Below are 12,447 nucleotides of genomic sequence, written 5' to 3'. Positions count from 1 at the left end.
TCTCTGAAATTCATCACGGCACTATGGCCATTTGGTAATTTTGGTAAATACTTTTAAGGGCTGTTAGCAACTAGAATAGTCTGGGACTTAATATCTGCTACCAGCTGCTGCATCTTCTTTTCACTGTGCTCTAAAGTTTGTTCCAGTTGGTTTATCTTCTCATGCTGCAATGAAACTTGAGTAGACAACACCAGAATCAAACACAGCCTACTGTCTCTATTCTCCACTGATCTGAGGTTGCTACAGAGCTCTCCTGTAACACTTTCCTTTAAAACAAGCCTTTAAAATAAACGATCAATTCCACTCTAATCTGATTTGGCATAAATAAGAAGTTTCCTTTTTCTCTAATCGCTTTGTTACTCACATTCTTAGAAAGGTAAAAATCAGGCTAAAGACTTGCAGACAGTGCTACAAGTGTAGCTTCCTGCTGGAAAAAATGCTGAAATTAAACATACACCACCTGTATCTGAGGGTTCTAATTCCTTTTTACCCAATTTTTTTACAACTGAGTATTTTTATACCGAGTGTATGAAGACAGGTTGGTGCCTCAAGTGAAAGCAGCTAACAATTATGGTGATACTGACAAAGAAGCATTTGGAATGGATATTGAAGAATCTTGGGGGCTTACAGTAGAATGCAGATATTCATTCTGATAACTTACTAGCTTCTCAAAGAGCAGCAACTGTTAAGATCTTCAATCCAATATCCAGGTTTTTTCCATACCATTTACTCAGTTTCTGAAAAGAATATAGAATAAAAGAGGTTAAGCAAAGAGAAGGAAAGGATATGAGATATGGTAAGTAAAGTGTCTGCAGCAACTTCAGGACTTCAGGAACTTCATAGAACTTCAGGAAAAAATATATATTGAAAGTTATAGTTCCAAATGAAGATGAAAAACACAAGTGCATCCAGAATGCATCTTCTGTGGATCATATAAATAGATCGTATAACTGCAGTGTAAAGCTAAGGCTTTGTACAATAAAAAGTAACTTGAAATGTAACATACCTGAGAAGCATGCTTTTATTGTTAGCAGCCATAATCCAGGAAGCATGTGTTAAACAAAGGAGCATTCAACAGTAAAAGCCCAAAAATGGTAGACGTAAAGTACTTGCATCTCTGAAATCCTCACAGAGTCAAATAAAAGCAGATTTTGAGACAGGAAAGTTCCTTATGTCATGGATTTTTAAACCATTCCTATTCTACTCTAACTCTCTTAACCAATGTTAAGAGAGAAAAAAAGACAAAATAGATACAACAAAAATGCAGTAGTTAATAGTCTACTGGCTACTGCTGCTTTGCTGCAGCATTTTCAGTAAAGCACTTGTAATTGCTGCTTCTTGTAACACTGCAGATTGATAAGATGCTATTTCTGGTATGAATTACATGTGGATCTGGGGTCAGGTTACTGAGTATTATTTATGTTTTAGAGTGGAATTTTACCAAACTAGTAACAACCTATTCTAGTTTCTGTTAGGGAAGAAAGGGTAGAACTGATCTGTTCAAGCCTGAAGAAACAAAGCTATTTGTTAGGACAGAGCTTTCTCCAAGTACATTTCATCTTCAATATCAAACAAAAAAGTCCTACTTAATGTGTTTATTGTATACTGTTAACTCAAAAACAACATACCCTAAACATGGAAGGGCTGCAGGTATTGCAACAGCTCAGTACAGCATACACGACTGAAGGCCAGATTTTTAAAGGGATGTAAGCAGCTAAATTAGTGCAAGTAACACAATTTTTTTGTCTGCTTCCCTTCACTGAGGCATCCAAATTACCTTGGAAAACAGCCCCTTGGGTTATCATAGCAAGTTTTGAGTGTTTTTCAAGTTATTATTGTTGCGGACTTGGGATTTCCATAATTTTGCTTCTTTAATTATTTGAAACCACTTTCACTTATTCCTTACCAGGAGAAAAGTGGAGAAACAAATTCTGATTCTGCGGCTCTTTACAAGAGCCTCTTGCTGGTAGCTGGGTAGAAGAATGCTGTGATGGTGGTGGAACTAGTTAGTGCTTCATTTATCATCTCCAGCCAGACCCCCAGCTTAATGTGAAATTACGCTTGATCACAGAACTGGAAGGTCCATAAGACTGCTATACAGTTGGTAGTCACAGCTCTCACCCAGATTTAACAGAAGTGCAAATAAATACTCAGGGAGGAAATCAAAGCAGAAATAAAAACAGTCAGGATTGCAACTCCTGTTTCAATTCGCTGGCTCTGGCTATAGTGACATGGAAATAAGGCACAAAATCTTCAAGGACATTCTATGGAAATATAGTTTCTCCCAGTCCACCAGACATTTTCCTTTTATATTTCTGCATGTATTCATCTCTAGAGCTTGCTTGTGGAAATTTTCATTTTGTCATTTAAGATAATAGGTCATTAATGCTTTGTTATTTTTAATATTAGGTGAAAAAAATCTTTGTACAGTTATATTTGCAACCAGTGTCAGTGCCAGTGTCAGTAATAAACTCTGATAGAAAATATTTGTCTGCCATTTCTTATCTTAGTAGCAAGTGCACAAACAGAGCTCTGGAGTAATCTCAGTTTCAATACAATCTCAAACACAAACCCATATCTGTGGTTTATTTCAGCTGTGCAATTCAATATCCTCTGAAGTCAAGAAAAAAAAAAGGTCAACAAGCATTTTATTTTGTTTTGAGGTTTGTTTTTACTTTTGCTGAAAGAGTGGGATTCTTTGAGTGCAATTTTATACTGAAAACTGTGTGTACTCAATGGCATGCTGTTGAATGTTGCTCTGTAAAGACTTAATTGTTTCATCATTTGGACAATCAGTGAATTAAATAAGGAAAACACCTTCCTGCAGCATTTTCCACCATGTTATTATGGTGCTCAGCAGCAGTAACTCATCAGACTTTTCAGATTAAGGAGATTTCTCAGGCCAAAGTTATGGGCAAATGGGAAATCACAAGTGAAGCACTCTGTACTCTTGTGAATGGAGAAGCAGATGACAGCTTGCATGTCTTTACCATACCATGTTGCATATGGGTAACCCTCCCTAGCAGAACAAATCTGAGTATGATTACTAACAAATGAGTACTATGCAGGGTGAAACAGCGAGAGGAAATCTTTCAGCTGCATATAGAAGACCATTTTATTTTATTTGTTGTATACTAGACAAGCATGGCATCTGAAAAACCTTTGCATATCTGCAGCTGGTTATAAAGCACTGTGTGATGTTTCATTCAGGTTTATGACAGTGTTAAGCAAGCGTTCAATCTACCATCACTGCTTGCTCAAGAAGGAAGTTTAGATTGCACATAGAGGTCATTTGCATTTCTTCTAGAAAAATTCAGGCATAATCTTTGTAGCCTTTCCAAATCAAATATATCACAAACGCATTAAAAACTCCTTTACCACAGGCAACTCTGAGATACACACACTTAAAAGTAAGGCTAGCCTTAGTGGTCTAGTATTTCTACTGGTTCCTTTAGATAAAATGACTCATTTCCGTACTAAAAAATTCCTTGTAACTGAAGGCATTATTCTGCTGATCGTATTATGAATTCCTTAACTATATGCTATTTGGATATGTGGGTAACTCACTGAAGTTCACTAATATTCTAATCACAATTGTTGTTATTACTACTTTCATGTTGCTTACCTATAAAAGAAACACCATCCAATGCCTTAGAATATCATAATCTGAATACATTTGTGTGGAACTTTCTACAGTTAAGAGAAGTAATGGAACAGACATGAGGATGTTTGGCTTTTTGAATATTCTTTTTTTCATGCGTATGTAGGGGACAGCTGTGCGTTATGAATCAGTGCATGCATTTGAGCTATTTGCTACATTAAACATTTCAAAATTAATTATACTATAGTGTCACATATGTGTAGCAATGCAGAGACATAATTAAGGAAATACAATATATTAAAACAGAATACTTATCAACCACACACACACAAAGGAAATTCTGAGCCCCAAGTTTTCCAGTTTCTTTAATGTGCCTCACAACATTTGACACTACAGCACTGCATTTTATGTACATTACTCTACTAGCCAGAGATTCAGCAATCAAAATTCCAGATGAGCTGCAATGCCTGAGCAAAAAAAGAATGACTTTCAACAACAACCTTTGTGCAGCTCTGCTAAAACAACCCTCTGTTCTCAGTAATAACAGGTTTTGATACAACTAACTAAATAACACCAGATATGATTTGGATCCAGATGCACTTTATTTTGGCTCACCTGTTGAATATGGAGGTAAAGCAGCAATTTCTGAAGGACAGGAATTGTGTTTGGCTCTGTGATTGCTCAGGACTTAACACTGTTTTGATTCCTTAATTGGCTAAGTAATAGCCGAAAGAAATTAATTGAAAGTATGATTCAAGCTTCTGAAGTTATTCATGAAAGATCTACCAATTTTAGCAATGTTTGTTCTTAGAATCACAGAATCATCAAGGTAGGAAAAGACCTCCAAGATCATCCAGTCCAACTGCCTACCTATCACCAACACTCTCCCACTAAACCATGTGCCTTAGTACAACATCTAAACGTTTCTTGATCACCTCCAAGGACGGTGATTTAACCACCTCCCTGGGCAGCCCATTCCAGTGTCTGACCATTCTTTTCATTGAAGAAATTTTTCCTAACACCCAACCTGAATCTCCCCTGGAGCAGCTTGAGATCATTTCCTCCAATCCTATCACTAGCTCCACGGGTGAAGAGATGATCCTCACCACAGTCTCTTTCAGATAGTTGTAGAGAGGAATAAGGTCTCTCCTGAGCCTCCTCTTCTCCAGACTGAACAATCTCAGTTCCCTCAGTGAATCCTCATAAGAGTTGTGCTCCAAACCCCTCACAGGATTGTTGCACTTCATTGAACATGCTCCAGTGCCTCAATATCTTTCTTGTAGTGAGGGGCCCAAAACTGAGGTGTGGCCTCACCAGTGCTGAATAAAGAGGGATGACTGCCTCCTTGCTGCAGCTGGCAACACTATTTCTGGCCAGGGTGCCAGTGGCCTTCCACTGCTAGCACTGTTCAGCAAAGTGTCAGTTTACTCTTTAGCATCATGGTGCAGAATTGCATTTTCTGAAGTAAAGTAAATAAAAGAAAGTATTTTCATAAAAATATTTAGCACAGAAATTTCTATTTATCCTTTATTTTAGTAAATCAGGACCTGTCTATGTTAGGATAGTAGATATAGTAAGGTTCATTACATATATTGGCCTCCCTGATGTTAGTGTACGTTTAGAAATACCTCTTGCTTTTCTTGCTCCTGCTCCCTCAAAATTTAGTGCTGTAGGAGTCTTACAGAAGACACCAATAGGCAAAGTATCCTCTCTACTCGATCAGCCTACAAATACAGAGATATTTTATAAAAATCCTAGAATCATAGAATGGCCTGGGTTGAAAAGGACCATAATGATCATCCAGTTTCAACTCCCCTGCTACATGCAGAGTGGCCAACCACCAGACCAGGCTGCTCAGAGCCACATCCAGCCTGGCTTTGAATACTTTCAGGGATGGGACATCCGCAACCTCCTTGGGCAACTTGTTCCAGTGTGTCACCACCCGCTGTGTTAAAAACTTTTTCCTAATATCTAATCTAAACCTCTCCTGTCTCAGTTTAAAACCATTCCCCCTTGTCCTATCAGTATCCAAATTGGAAAGTAGCCATTCCCCCTCCTGTTTATACACTCTCTTCAAGTACTGGAGGGCCACAATCAGGTCTCCCTGGAGCCTTCTCTTCTCCAAGCTAATCAGGCCCAGTTCCCTCAACCTTTCTTCATAGGAGAGGTGCTCCATCCTCTGGACCCCTTCCAAGAGCTCCACGTTATTCCTGTGCTTGGGTCCCTAGGCCTGGACGCAGTACTCCAAATGGAGCAAAACATCAGTATTTCAGGTAGAGGCAAAATGGAATGTATTTTATTCTTCTTATGACCTGGACACCACCAATTACATTCTAAATCACTGTAGATCTTGAGCACTGCACAAGCACTGTGAAACCAGAAGAAAATCAGGTAGAACTCATGCTAAGAACCTTTCAGGGATTGCCCTTAGTGTCCCACTTAAACTTCCACCAAAAACAATATAAAACTTTCATCAAGTAGCTCTCGGTGGTTCTGCACTGACCTATAGTTTGTCTAAACTATACTTTCTTTGGGAATTTACCGATGAAGGGCTACCTTCGAAACAAGCTGTCAGATTGTGATAGAATTGCATATCCTAAATCCACACGTTCTGGTCATTCAAGGCTTAGCTTCTTATGAAGAACTTCTAACCTTGCCAAATGTAATAATATCATTCTTTGCAGAAGCACTGCACATCTTAGAATTGCCTGACATGCAGTCTATTCTTCCTCTGTGGAACCTGCAAAATCCAGTTTAAGGACCTATTGTTATTACAAAGGCTGTAGAATTTCCAGATTACTTTTTATATGTATACTAATATTTGTTTATCTAAAAAGTTATTAAAGTTCTTCAAACCTAGCCATTGTAATGCAGCTGCATTGGAAGTAAGCAGCAGTATTACAGCAAAAAAAAAAAAAAAAAAAAAAAAAGGAAATATACCCATTCAATTCAGTCCTATCTTCAGAGATTCAGTAATCTTCAGAGATTACACAGCAGAGCAGAGAAATACTCAAAGTTCAAGATTTTTAGGACACTATACACAGTAAATATGTAAATATTTTGGAACAGCACTGAGTTAAACCTTGTTCCTGGAGGAGTATTATCCTAGAGCTCACATAGAGAACAAATAGAAAGAATCAGAATATAATGGGCTGTATACTAATGCCTCATACCACCTAGAAGGAAGGTGAGAACATAGATATCTCCTCTCTGGAGACCACGGACACACATGATGGCTCTGTGCAGATTCAGAGTTTAAGTGTAGCTTGCAGTAATTGCTTTCCCTACTCAAATACAATTAGCATGCTGACCTGCACTGCTTCTATACACATGTGCAGAGGTTAACAATTTATTTGACACTGCACTTCAGCCACACATGAAGCACCAACAGTGGTTTTGAAGCCTAACTTTTAAGGAACAATCAGTTAAATGAATCCTGATGGCATAGAAATTGATGATAGCAAGCTATTCCAAGCCAAGACCACTCCAAAATCATGGACGTCCATATGGCTTTTAAAACACATACTTTTGCATTGCCCATAGCTAAGAAAAAGTCCACACTGACCTCCTTCACGTGCACCTGCAGAGGTGTTATTGCAGGAAGACGATCTTTGTTTTAAATCCTTTCGGGTTCTCAGCACTATGAGAAATTTATTCTGCAGTTATTTTTTTGTGTTGTCTAAAAAAATGTAGTGTTTCTGCCCACTCAGTATGCTAAATCCCATGTCTTCACTCCCAAGTCTAATTATAAAAGGTTTGGGTAATTTAGCACAACTGTTTCACTACTGTCTGATAAGTTGGTTAATACGAACAAATAATTTCCATGTTCTATAGTGAATTTCCTTCAATTAAAGAACCCTGGTAGTAGGAGTAGATCAGGGCTTCAATTATACATTTTGGTTATATGGTATATTTGATGGTTGTAGTGATGGTTTCACAGATGCAATCTGTGCAAGTACAATACATAGAAGGACAGGTAAGTTATTTTCTTCTCTCATAAACATTTTTTGTGCAACTTCAGACTCTCCTCTGGCACCATGCTCACATGTCATCATTCTCCTTTCACATTCTCAACTTATTTTCTCTTCCTAGCTTCAGTCAATCTGAGATGTGTTTCATGTGCCTCAGCTACCTGCTTACTACTGAAATACCTCAATGACTTCCCCCCTTCTATTGAGCTTGGGCTCCTATTCCATCTTGCTCTCTGAGCAGAAAATTTAAGTACTGAGATTGCCTAGGTATATGCAACAGATATTGGGAGGATCTGGCAATGAAAATGGCAGTTGTGCTGGCAACATTTACACCAGAGTGTGTGCTTGTACAGAGTCTTTAACTTCTGGCTTGAGGCCACAAATGTGCAGTTGCAACCACATGTCACTATGAAATGCTTCTATGCGTAGCAGATGCTTCCACAGTGACACTGCAAGGAAAACAACTTTATGGCACTTCAGTATTCACCTCAGCTATCATTTTCGCCCTTCTTTCCTTGCCTTTGACACAGCACTTCTTATAGCAAGAAATTAATTTCTCGCATATGAAAATTAAAAACTGAAAACAAAACAACCTCTGAAAGATACCTTAGTAACATTAAGATTTCCCTTTTTTAATTCCCTGGCTATCTTAGCATATGTCTACAGAACTGTGATTAGCACGGAGTAGGGAAAAATGGTCAAACATTGAACTAATAGAGTTAACCATTTTTAATTTAGCTACAGCAGCATCACAATCTGATGTAAATCAAAAAAGTACCCTCAAAAGCTAGAATAAAAAAAGCTGGAGTAGTTTGTCTTTTCTGTAAGTTTGTCTTATCCCATGCTGACATTGCTAAGTTTTTGGAGTAAATACCTCAGATAAGAAGGGCTTAGCACTCTGACTGCTGGGGATAGAACTTGTAATGAAGAGACGGTTTGAGTGTCATGACATTTCTAGATTGGACAACTCAATGTATAGATAAAGATGTACAACAAACATATGCTGCCAGCAAACATATCTTGCAGTGTAGATAAGAACAAATTTGCAGGCTGCAAAAGGTCTCACCAGAAGGTAGATTCATGTAAATTGAGTGGATAAATGAATAGGATAAAATATCACAGGAAAAAACGCATAGGCAGAGTAGTGGAAATGTGTATACAGTTATTCCTGAGGTGTGTATGAAGACACACTTTACAAATGTAATTGTAGTTGTTGTATATGCAGATGAAACCATTGCATGGACATATTACACAATGACTTGCTACAGGCATGCATAAATAAACACATCATGGTATTACTAATTTGTCCACATAATACAAATGTATACAGGAAATGCAATCCTAAGAACCTGCTTAACTAGATGGTGACAGTTCATTTATACAATCCACTCAGGGGCTACTTTCTGTTATTGTGGTTTATTTTCAGAAAGTTAGGATTCATTTCCTTAGTAGCAGATAGGTTATCAGGTGCGTATGTCTTGTTCTCCAAACTGGAAATAAGAATGGAGCCATGCAGGTAGGCAGACAACTTGGCCCAGTGAAACAGAGGGATGCATGAGGGAGCTCCTGGAAGCACTGAGCAGCATACTGTAACACAGCATGCTTCTGGTTTGCTTCTATCATCAGGCTGACTAGAGCCATGGAGGTTAGCAGAACTTACTGCCCTTACACCTTGCTCTGACTGCTGAACTGGCATATAATTCTGTATATGCTACAAATGCTACATATACATACACAGAGCACAGCAAGAGTCTAAGTATCAAGGATATGTTTTTCCTCAGATTTGATCCTTAGTAGATTTCTGTTACTTCAGTGTAAGTTAGAGAAGAATAAATTTCAGAACATATGAAATGTATATGTGGAGTAAGCCATTCTATGCTTTGGTGAGATGCATTTCATGCAAAACATTATCTTGGGAAATTAAAATTATTACATAAAATATCAGTATTTTTTAGATGTACACTGCTCCTTTTACAGAAAACTAAAAATCTGTCTCTACCTGTAAGAACACAGCTGAACACGTCATTGTTAAGCCCCATGAAAAGCAGCACATAATTTTTTTCAGGTCTTAAGACTTATCTTCTTATTTCGGTACGTTTATGAGTCAGGCAAGCTTCATCTTCCGTGAGGAACGAGAGCGGATTTCCCTAGGGCTAACACTGCACCTACAGTTGTTGGTTACAGGTATCCTATCTATGAAATTACAAAAAATGTCATGTCTTGGATGGCTACTACTGAAATACTGTCTTGGAGATAGATAAAAGACAGAAGAAAATAAGGAAGCATTCTCTGCAGTTTTCAGAGGGTCCTTACTTGCCGCCTGGTCACTTGCTGACAGCCATGTAGAACAGATTCTGCTGTTCTGCACACGCTCTATTTTAAAGGCACTACTTGGAGAACAAGCAACTACTCTGTGGGAAGACTGATGACACAATCTGTCTCTGATTATTTTAACTTGCATCAGAGATATGTAAGATACACCTAGAGATTTGTATTCATTGTTTCAAACTCTAATTGCTTCATAGTACTTTTAATTAAAATTGTACAAGCTCAATTATTTATGCATTTGACTAACCCACCCAATTTGACAAACCCGTGTATCTTAGGGAAATGTGCAATCCACAGTACAAGTCAGAATAACCTCGGACAAATATACATGATGGCCTCCCTGTAACTGCATTTTTTTTCACAGCCCCAAGCCCAAAATATACTTCACAGAAGCACAATCTTGCTCTTCCCAGGCCATGTCACGTCCACTTTGCTGCATGTTCATCTGAAGGGTACCCTTCCACACTTTTTTGGGAATCCAAACCGGTGTAAAGTGGGATTCTGCCATTCAGTATTTCAAAAAGGTCGTCAGAATATAATTCACTTAAAATCTGATATTTTGCCAAAGGCGTTCTTCTGCCGAGAAACACAGAGCCAGCTTCTTAATGGAGGATAATGACAAGAGCAGTGTCATTCCTGAAGTTCATCAGGGAATGTGGAAAAATTTGAAAAAGACATACTGTTCTCATACAGTTCTCATACAGCTTTACATTATACAGCTGTACATTATATACATATATATATATATATATATATATAGCTGTACATAATATTATACATTAATACAGCTGTATTGTTCTCATACAGCTTTACATTAGAGATTTCCTCTATTTTCCTTTCCTCATGGTACATTACTAAGGATATTTTCTCAAAGACAGAACCTTTGTTTAAGTATTCATTTCTCTTTTTCTACTTATTAAAAATGTGAAATCCTAATCCCCTTTTTGTGACATCACAGCAGGCCTGCTGTGGAAATTATTACACTGCCAGAACGTGGAGGACCCTGACACCAGGTAGAGAATAAACAGGAGAGGCGGATGAACTCTTGGGAAACAAGGATTCTTTTTTATCCAAATATTTTCATTAAGAAAGAACAAGGGAAGGAAAGTATATGACGTGTCTGAAGCCTGGCTGCTCTTCTAGCCAAGCATTCAAGACGATGAAGTGTGAAAAGGCCCTGTCACTCATAACAGAAAGGCTTTAGTGTTGGTTTTTGTCCCTTTTCTTTTCTTTCTATAATCTAAAGCTTGGGCTCCCATGATTTATTTACATACCTTGATTTTTTTTCTTTGAAGTCCACAGGCACCAGTTAGCAGGAACAGCCACAGATAATCATTTGCTGCACTGGGCTCTAAACTGACCTCCAGAAATTTCTGCCAAGGACACAGTATTGTCTCTTACCTTAAAAAAACCCTGAGTTCTTCAAGATGTTACAAAAAAAAAAAATGTAGGCATTATAGCTGTTTTCCGACTTGAGTACTTTTATAACAACTTGTGTTTCAGAATTTTCCTGCATAACCATGACGTAGCTAGATACATACATCAGAGGAAAGCTGGCATTTTTGTTTGGCATTTAACCCCAGGGAAGTGGGACTTTAGTGGAAACACTGAGTGTGAAGTGAAAGTGTGCAGATTTAACCCCTCTGAGCAACTGCCTGCTGCTGTCTGATAATGGCCCATAGGGCAGGCCTTGCAGATCAGCAGCTGTACTGGACTACTCCTCCTGTGCATGCATTTTGTTGATAAAAGAGAACCCACTGGAAAGGTTATCTGGCTCAGCAAGAAGACATCAAGAGTTGTACGAAATAGGAATATATAATAACAGAAAATATTATTTGAGGTATACATAAGGGAGGGCCCGGTAACAGAAGGAATTTCTTAAAGCAGATCAAGTGTATCCTTTTCATACAGACAGGTTTTTAAAGAAGGTAAAACAGAAAAGAAATGTACAGATACCTTTTTTTCTAAAATATTAATGAAAAGGAAGTGGAACGTTTTAAGTAGGTAATGAGGCAAATAACAGAAGAGACTGTAAAAAAAGGAACGAAGGTTTTAGCTAGTGCTGTCCAAGTGACGTTAAAGCAAAAAAAAAGGTTGTAAGAAGGGTTTATGACCAACATGTAATATTCATAGCCAGGCACCAAGGATTATTAATCAGACAGATGTATCAAGTAATTGGAAAGTATATGGTAAGTTTTGCAGTGAAGGATTGCAGCTGCTTTGGAAGAGTTATCATCACAAGAAGAGATCATAATCAGTGTGGTCTAGACAGAGCTGCAGAGAAATCTGATGATTTACTCTCTATTGCTCATGAAGCATAAGTTAGAAGATCAGATAAAATTGCTGCACACAGAACAAGAGGTAGTATTTTACCAGCAACTTTTGTCTCCTATTTCATGAGTCTTTCTAGTTGAAAATACAAATAAAAGCATAATGACAAATATACTCAGTTGGACAAAACTGTAAAAAATACAGATCTCATTATGAGTAATTGTCATACAGTCATGTTTCCCAGCAGAATTACTGCTCTCTACATTTGAAATTGAC

The 12,447-nt window shown here is 37.9% G+C and overlaps 1 long non-coding RNA gene across 1 annotated transcript; it reads right to left on the bottom strand.

Moving 5' to 3' along the window:
* Positions 1-606: 606 nt before the first annotated feature.
* On the bottom strand, positions 607-11,488 carry LOC122177177. The gene is made up of 3 exons (XR_006177968.1): positions 11,442-11,488; positions 11,175-11,273; positions 607-737 (listed from the first exon to the last, which is right to left on the bottom strand). It is a non-coding gene; the product is annotated as an uncharacterized LOC122177177 (long non-coding RNA).
* Between the last annotated feature and the right edge of the window lie 959 nt (positions 11,489-12,447).

The sequence above is a fragment of the Lagopus leucura genome, unplaced genomic scaffold (assembly GCF_019238085.1).
Source record: "Lagopus leucura isolate 7727_CA_CO unplaced genomic scaffold, USGS_WTPT01 Super-Scaffold_810, whole genome shotgun sequence".
NCBI classification, from domain to species: Eukaryota; Metazoa; Chordata; class Aves; order Galliformes; family Phasianidae; genus Lagopus; species Lagopus leucura.
This window is presented reverse-complemented; position numbering and strand designations above follow the sequence as displayed.